The sequence below is a fragment of the Pristis pectinata genome, chromosome 38 (genome assembly GCF_009764475.1).
Source record: "Pristis pectinata isolate sPriPec2 chromosome 38, sPriPec2.1.pri, whole genome shotgun sequence".
Taxonomy (NCBI): Eukaryota; Metazoa; Chordata; class Chondrichthyes; order Rhinopristiformes; family Pristidae; genus Pristis; species Pristis pectinata.
Genome location: NC_067441.1, coordinates 2226649 through 2233966, shown reverse-complemented (window position 1 = coordinate 2233966; position 7318 = coordinate 2226649). Strand labels below are relative to the sequence as shown.

General features: G+C 50.0%; 2 non-coding genes across 2 annotated transcripts; one reads left to right on the top strand and one right to left on the bottom strand.

The window, feature by feature from the left end:
• Positions 1 to 1055: 1055 nt before the first annotated feature.
• trnai-uau (transfer RNA isoleucine (anticodon UAU)) lies at positions 1056 to 1150 on the bottom strand. Its single transcript has 2 exons — positions 1113 to 1150; positions 1056 to 1091 (listed from the first exon to the last, which is right to left on the bottom strand). It is a non-coding gene; the product is annotated as a tRNA-Ile (tRNA).
• A 3524-nt stretch (positions 1151 to 4674) lies between these two features.
• trnai-uau (transfer RNA isoleucine (anticodon UAU)) lies at positions 4675 to 4769 on the top strand. Its single transcript has 2 exons — positions 4675 to 4712; positions 4734 to 4769. It is a non-coding gene; the product is annotated as a tRNA-Ile (tRNA).
• Positions 4770 to 7318: the final 2549 nt, after the last annotated feature.

Sequence of the window (7318 nt, the reverse complement as noted above, 5' to 3'; positions counted from 1 at the left end):
CCAAGCCGCGATGCATCCAGATAGGATGCTTTCTATGTGCATCGATAAAAGTCAGTGAGGGTTGACAGGGACATTCCAAATTTCTTTAGCCTCCTGAGGATGTACAAGTTGTGAAGGACATAAGTTCCCAAAGGGCTAAGATCTGGCAATGTCGGAAAATGTGACATTCCCCATTTTGGAAGGAAAGGTACAGGTACAATGTCGAAACAGTGAGACGTTGCCGGGATCTGAGGCCTTGACTGTCTGATTCACAGTCAGGTGTGTAGGCACTGTGAGTAATTAGGATAGTTGACAGAAAGTTCTCATTTACTGATGGGGAGGGGACAGAATATACGAGAGATGCTCAGCATCTATGGAAAGAGACAGACTTAAGGTTTCAGATCCCAGACCCTTCACTGGACATTCCCCCCCAGACACCGCCTGACCCGCTGAGTTCCTCCAGCACCTCGTGTGTTGCTCCAGATCCCAGCATCTGCTGTCTCCTTCATGTCTCAGACATTTCTGGGACTTTTTTAAATTCAGACTCCCAGCATTTTGATCTTCATAAGGGTGAGGTGGTTTTATCTCAGTGACATAAACCTTCAACCATTTGGTTCTTGAGCCAACCATTTCAACAGTTTAGCAACACGATTGTGTTCTTTCTTGTAAAATTTGTGTATAATTCGTTTTTTTCTTGTGATTGCTGCTTATCTGATGCTGTGTGCCTGTGATGCTGCTGCAAGGAAGTTTTTCATTGCACCTATGCACACATGTATGACTACATGGGACACTAAATTTGACTCCTGGACCCAGCACACGGATGTAATCACGAAGAAGGCACGCCAGCGGCTTTACTTTCTTAGAAGGTTAAGGAGGTTCGGCTTGCCACCGAACACCTGAACAAATGTTCCATCTGTTGGAAGTGTCCCGACTGGTCTGGTACAGGAACGCAAGAGGCTGCGGAGTGGACACAGCCCGGTCCATCACGGGCACAGCCCTCCCCACCACTGACAGCATCTACAAGAGGCACTGTACACACACACACAGAGCTGTGAGGCAGTGGCTCATAAAATCTGTGCTCCAGGTGAGGCTCGAACTCACAACCTCGGCATCGCTCGCTGCCTGCACTGCTGTATAAGTACCGCGCGCTAACCGATTGCGCCACTGGAGCCCACAGGCTTGCACGGAGTCTCGGTGAGTGGCTCCTGTAGATGGTATTGGTATTGGTTTATTATTGTCACTTGTACCGAGGTCCAGTGAAAAACTTGTCTTGCAATTCATTACACAGTGCAGTTACACTGGGTTAGTACAGAGTGCATTGAGGTAGTACAGGTACACACTGATGCCACTGTGCCTCGGTGGTGGAGTGAGTGAGAATCTCAGCTGTCACATCTTCACCAATGGTCCTGTGTTTCAACCCGCGGTTCGACAGTTAAACCTTTGGCATCAGCTGTTAATTGTTGCAGGACTTACGTCTGCATCAGTTCCACTCTATTTCTCAATGTCGTCGGGTCTGAATTCTCCAACCTCAGGTAACTTGCTCCCCCTCTGTCCCTTCTCCTGATCTACCCAGTTCCTCCTACACCCCCCAGCCCCCCATCACCCTGTCTCTCTCCCCTCCTCCAGCCACCATCCACACACCCCTCCCACTGGGACACCCCCCTCCCACTGGGACACCCCCCTCCCACTGTTCCCATCTGCCCTCCCCACCTCCCTTATTTGAAGATTTAAATGTGTGTGTAAGAGTGATTGTTCATGTGAGAGGCACTGTGTGTGAGAGGAATTGTGTGTGTGTGAGTGTGAGAATGTATGTGTGTGAGTGTGTGTGTGTGAGAGAGCGTGAGAAAGTGGGTGTGAGTGTGAGGGAGTGTGTTAGAGAGTGTGAGGGAGTGTGTGAGGGAGTGTGAGGGAGTGTGTTAGAGAGTGTGAGGGAGTGTGTGAGGGAGTGTGAGGGAGTGTGTTAGAGAGTGTGAGGGAGTGTGTTAGAGAGTGTGAGGGAGTGTGTTAGAGAGTGTGAGGGAGTGTGTGAGGGAGTGTGAGGGAGTGTGTTAGAGAGTGTGAGGGAGTGTGTGAGAGTGTGTTAGAGAGTGTGTGAGAGTGTTAGAGACTCTTCAAAAGTGAGCAGGACATTTTCCGGCCCCCTCCCTGCGGGGATTTCACCCTCTCTCGCTGCCAGAAAACAATTCTCCAAACTTTGTACAAACTTCCGTAAACTGCTTTATCCCCGCAGAAGGCAGGCCCGCGGGTCGCCGGCGAGGAGTCCGGGGCTCCGGACACCAGCAGCAGCCCGGGGCTGGATCCGTAATCAATTTAACGCGGGTTAAAATCTGTGGCCCGAGTGAAGCTCGAACCCGCAGCGCAGGGAGTGGCGGCGGCGGCCGGACAAACCGGGTGCGCCACCGGAGCTGCGCAGCGCCGGCTCCGCACTCCGTGCAACACTGCCCTGCATCACTGGCAGCCTGGAGCTGCATTACTGCAGCTGAGCTGCTCCCACCCCAGACCCTGCATCACTGGCAGCCTGCAGCTGCATTACTGCAGCTGAGCTGCTCCCACCCCAGACCCTGCATCAGTGGCAGCCTGCAGCTGCATTACTGCAGCTGAGCTGCTCCCACCCCAGACCCTGCATCAGTGGCAGCCTGCAGCTGCATTACTGCAGCTGAGCTGCTCCCACCCCAGACCCTGCATCAGTGGCAGCCTGCAGATGCATTACTGCAGCTGAGCTGCTCCCACCCCAGACCCTGCACCAGAGTGAAACAGCAAGGGGAGACACTGACACACTCGCCCGGTGCCACACGTGGCAAGATATTCACACACGCACTGACACACTCATAAACACTGACACCCTCTGGCACAATGAAACACACTCACTCCCCTGACACACTCAGACACAGTCATCGTTACACTTACTGCCACACGTACACACTCATAAACACCTACACATTCAATGGCACAGTGATACAAACTCACCCATTGCCACACTCAGAGACATTGACACACCCATTTACACACTCACCGATGCAGTGACACACCCCCATCCACTGACACACTCAGAGACATTCATTGACACACTGACTGACACACACACTCACACAGACACACAAACATCAGCTGACACACATACATTCTAACTGACACGAACCCACACACTCACCTTCACTAACAAACACGGACGCACCGAAACAATGCATGCACACACCTCACGGAGAGTTGCAACACAGAGGCACCTCGGACCATCCCTGGTTGAGCTGAGGAAGACGGGACGATAATTCCCCCCAGTATCCCAAACACAGACGTACCCCAACAACTGTTCAAATGCAAAGCTCACCCACCCTCCATAAAAGGTGCAATCTCCGAATGCTTACAGAGTGAAGCAGCTGCAGGATACTCAGTTGCCCAGGCTTGTTGTACGGGATCAAGAGGGAACCCTTCACCCTTGAACCTGTTACAGGGCAGGGTTCAGTTCCTGAGAGCCGCTCGTAACCCAAACAGTCCGCTGGTCGGAAAATGCAGCTGCTGAACAGAGTCCCCACCCGGCAGGAGATGTCTGCAGCCGGCAAATCCATCCCACCCGTCTCCCAAGCGCTGGTTCACGCGTACAGGCTGTGCGTGCTGGCAGGCAGTGATGAGGGGACGTACAGGAGTGAGGTGGGTCAGCTGGTTGAGTGATGCCACAACAACAACCTGGTGCTCAACATCGGCAGAACCAAGGGACTGACCGTGGACTTCAGGAGCACACACTGAGGGGTCAGCGGTGGAAAGGGGGAGCAGCTTCAAGTTCCTGGGCATCAACATCTCGGAGGATCTATCTTGGGCCCAGCACACAGATCCAACCATGAAGAAGGCTCGCCAGCGGCTCTACTTTCTTCAAGACTTAAGGAGATTCGGCAGGTCATCGAAGACTCTGACCAACTTCTACGGATGTACGGTGGAGAGTATTCTGACTGGCTGCATCACGGCCTGGTGTGGGAGCTCCAGGAACGCACGAGGCTGCAGAGAGCGGTGGGACTCAGCCGGTTCCATCACGGGGACAGCTCTCCCCACCATCGAGGGACATCTACAGGAGGCGACGTCTCAGGAAGGCGACATCCACCATCAGGGACCCCCACCATCTGGGCCGTGCCCTCTTCTCGATGCTGCCATCAGGCAGGAGGTACAGGAGCCTGAAGACCCCACACCTCAAGGTTCAACAACAGCTTGTTCCCCACTGCCGTCAGGGTCTAGAACCCACCTGAGAAAGCCCAACACTGCCTCGAAATGTATTCCTCTAACTTGCACTGATGTCGTTGTGTTTAGTTTGTCGTGTAAATTATGTATAATTTATGTTAATTTAAGTTTATGCAATTTATATCTGTAATATACTGAGCTGCTGCTGCAAAGAGCTAATTTTCGTGGCATTTATACCCTGGGGATGTAGGCCCATGACAATAAACTTGAACTTGAACTCCCAAATGCTTGTTCGTATGTACAGACTGTACATAAGTTAAATGTTCACAAGCTGGGGAGGACTGGTATTCACTCTAATTATGGATTTTCTGTATCTTAATTGCATCTTCCTGAATCAGTGTAACATTTAATGCCAATTCTCCAACAAATTAAAGCTATCTCCTCCTCAGAATTTCAAACTGAGTCTCAGGAAGAGGACATTTGGCCCCCTGTGTTGGTCTTCCAGGTACAGGAAGAGCCAAGAGCCTGTGGGCTCCAGTGGCGCAATCGGTTAGCGCGCGGTACTTATACAGCAGTGCAGGCAGCGAGCGATGCCGAGGTTGTGAGTTCGAGCCTCACCTGGAGCACAGATTTTACATGCAGCTGCAATTAAAAATAAAATATTTCCAAAGGTGTAAAATGTTAAACAGATGGGGTGGCAGATTTAATTTTTTTCCAAAAGGCAGAATAATATCGACTTTAATGTATGCAGTCAGTGGCTTTGATAAGGTTTTTGTTTTGTAATATAATTTAATAAAATTTTATTGTGCGTAATTCTGGTTGTCCCGTTACAGGAAGGATGTGGAGGCTTTGGAGAGGGTGCAAAAGAGGTTCACCAGGACGCTGCCTGGATTAGAGGGTACGTGCTCTGAGGAGAGGTTGGACAAACTTGGGTTGTTTTCTCTGGAGCGGCGGAGGCTGAGGGGAGACCTGATAGAGGTTTATAAGATTATGAGAAGCACAGATAGAGTAGGCAGTCAGAATCTTTGTCCCAGGGTAGAAATGTCTAATACTAGAGGACATACATTTAAAGTGAGAGGGGGAAAAGTTGAAAGGAGATGTGCGGGGCAGTTTCTTTTTACACACAGAGAGCGGTGGGTGCCTGGAACAGGCTGCTAGGGGTGGTGGTGGAGGCAGAAACGATAGAGGAGTTTAAGAGGGTGTTAGACAGACACATGAATGTGCAGGGAATGGAGGGAGATGAATCATGTGCAGGCAGAAGGGATTCAGTTTAATTCAGCATTGTGGTCAGCACAGACATGGTGGGCCAAAGGGCCTGTTCCTGTGCTGTAGTGTTCTGTGTTAAAACATCTAGGAATGCTTGCTAGGTGTGCTACAAATAAAAGATTGAAAATTTTGCCACTTAATGACATATCAGACCCAAGATCAGATCAGAAATTTCAGTCAAAGCTCCTGGGCTTTATCCTGAATATCAAGATGACTGCAGAGGCTGAAAGCATGACACAAAATTAGAAAATGCAGGGAACACTCAGCAGGTCAGGCTGCATCTGTGGGAAGGGAAACAAGAGGCAATGCCTCTGGTTAGAGGAGTCTTCGACCTGAAGCATTAACTCTGTTCCTCTCCCCACCAATGCAGCCTGCGCTGCTGAGTGTTTCCGGCATTTCCTGTTGGGGTTTTGGGTTTATCCTGAAGTAGGAAGAGAGCGAGAGATGGAATATCAGGACACCCCAAAGGGTGTAGCAACCAATAAGGTGCTCCCCACCTACCATCGAGGACATCTTCAAGAGGCGGTGCCTCAAGAAGGTGGCATCCATCACTCGGGACCCTCTTCTCGTTACTACCATCGGGAGGAGGTGCAGGAGCCTGAAGACCCACACTCAACGATTCAGGAACAGCTTCTTCCCCTCCGCCATCAGATTTCTGAACAGTCCATGAACACCTCCTCGTTATTCCTTTTTTTTACACTGATTATTTTAGTAATTTATAGTAATTTTATGTCTTCCACTGCACTGTTGCCAAAAAACAACAAATTTGACGTCAGATAGTAAATCTGATTCTGAAGCGTGGCCTATGTTTTTGTCAGAGATTTATAGAATCGTGTGGTGATAAAGAGCTCATTAAATGCATAAGGACCATCAGACAAGCAACAAAATGGCTCCTGAGGGAGACAAAATGGCTGCCTCAACTCCTTACCTTGCCTGGCTAATTGTCATTGAGGCGCCTTCAGAAGGCAAATAAATGTATTGGATGACCAGAAAGTGATGTAGGTTCAGGAAACATTAAGCGTTTAACACCTCCTCACTGGAGCAGCGGAGGCTGGCATGTGAATTTAAACAGGAGACGTTACTGGGATGAAGTCCTGATGCAGGGCTTCAACCCGAAACGTCGACAATTACAGCTCGACCTATGAGGAGCATTTGATGTCTCTGGGTTTGTACTCGATGGAGTTCAGGAGGATGGTTGGGGGGGGGGGGGGGGGGGGGGTAGGAATCTCATTGACACCTACCAGATACTGAAAGGCCTGGAGAGGATGTTTCCATCAGTGGGAGAGTCCAGAATCCAAGGGCACAGCCTGAGTGAAGGGATGTCCTTTTACAACTGAGATGAGGAGGAATTTGTTCAGCCAGAGGGCAGTGAATCTGTGGATTGGGTGTGTTTAAGGCAGAGATTGATGTGTTCTTGATTGGTAAGAGGGTTAAGGTTACAGAAGCACAAAAGAGGATCCTTCAAGAGAGACACATAAGACCGCTGATGCTGGAATTTGGAGTAGGATAATTCCTGGAGGGACTCAGTGGGTCGAGCAGCATCTTGGGTGGGAAATGAACTTGCAACATTTTGGGTCACCTTGCATCAGGACAAAGTTAACGTTTCAGGTTGAACTCCTGCTGCAGGATCCCCAACTGAAATGCCAACAATTCCCTTCTCTCCACAGATGCTGCTTGAACCACTGAGTTCCTTGTGTGTTGCTCCAGATTCCAGCATCGGCCGTCTCTTGTGTTTCTCTTGAAAGATCCCCTTTGTGTTTCTGTTTTGTTTAAGTTGGGTGTAAAGAGAACTATTTCGTCATTGACTTGCTAGAAGTCTGGCAAGGTTCAGGATTTATTTGTCCTTGAGAAGGAGCTCCCCCCTGTGCTGTTGGGGAGGGAGTTCCAGGATTTAGACCTAGTGATGATG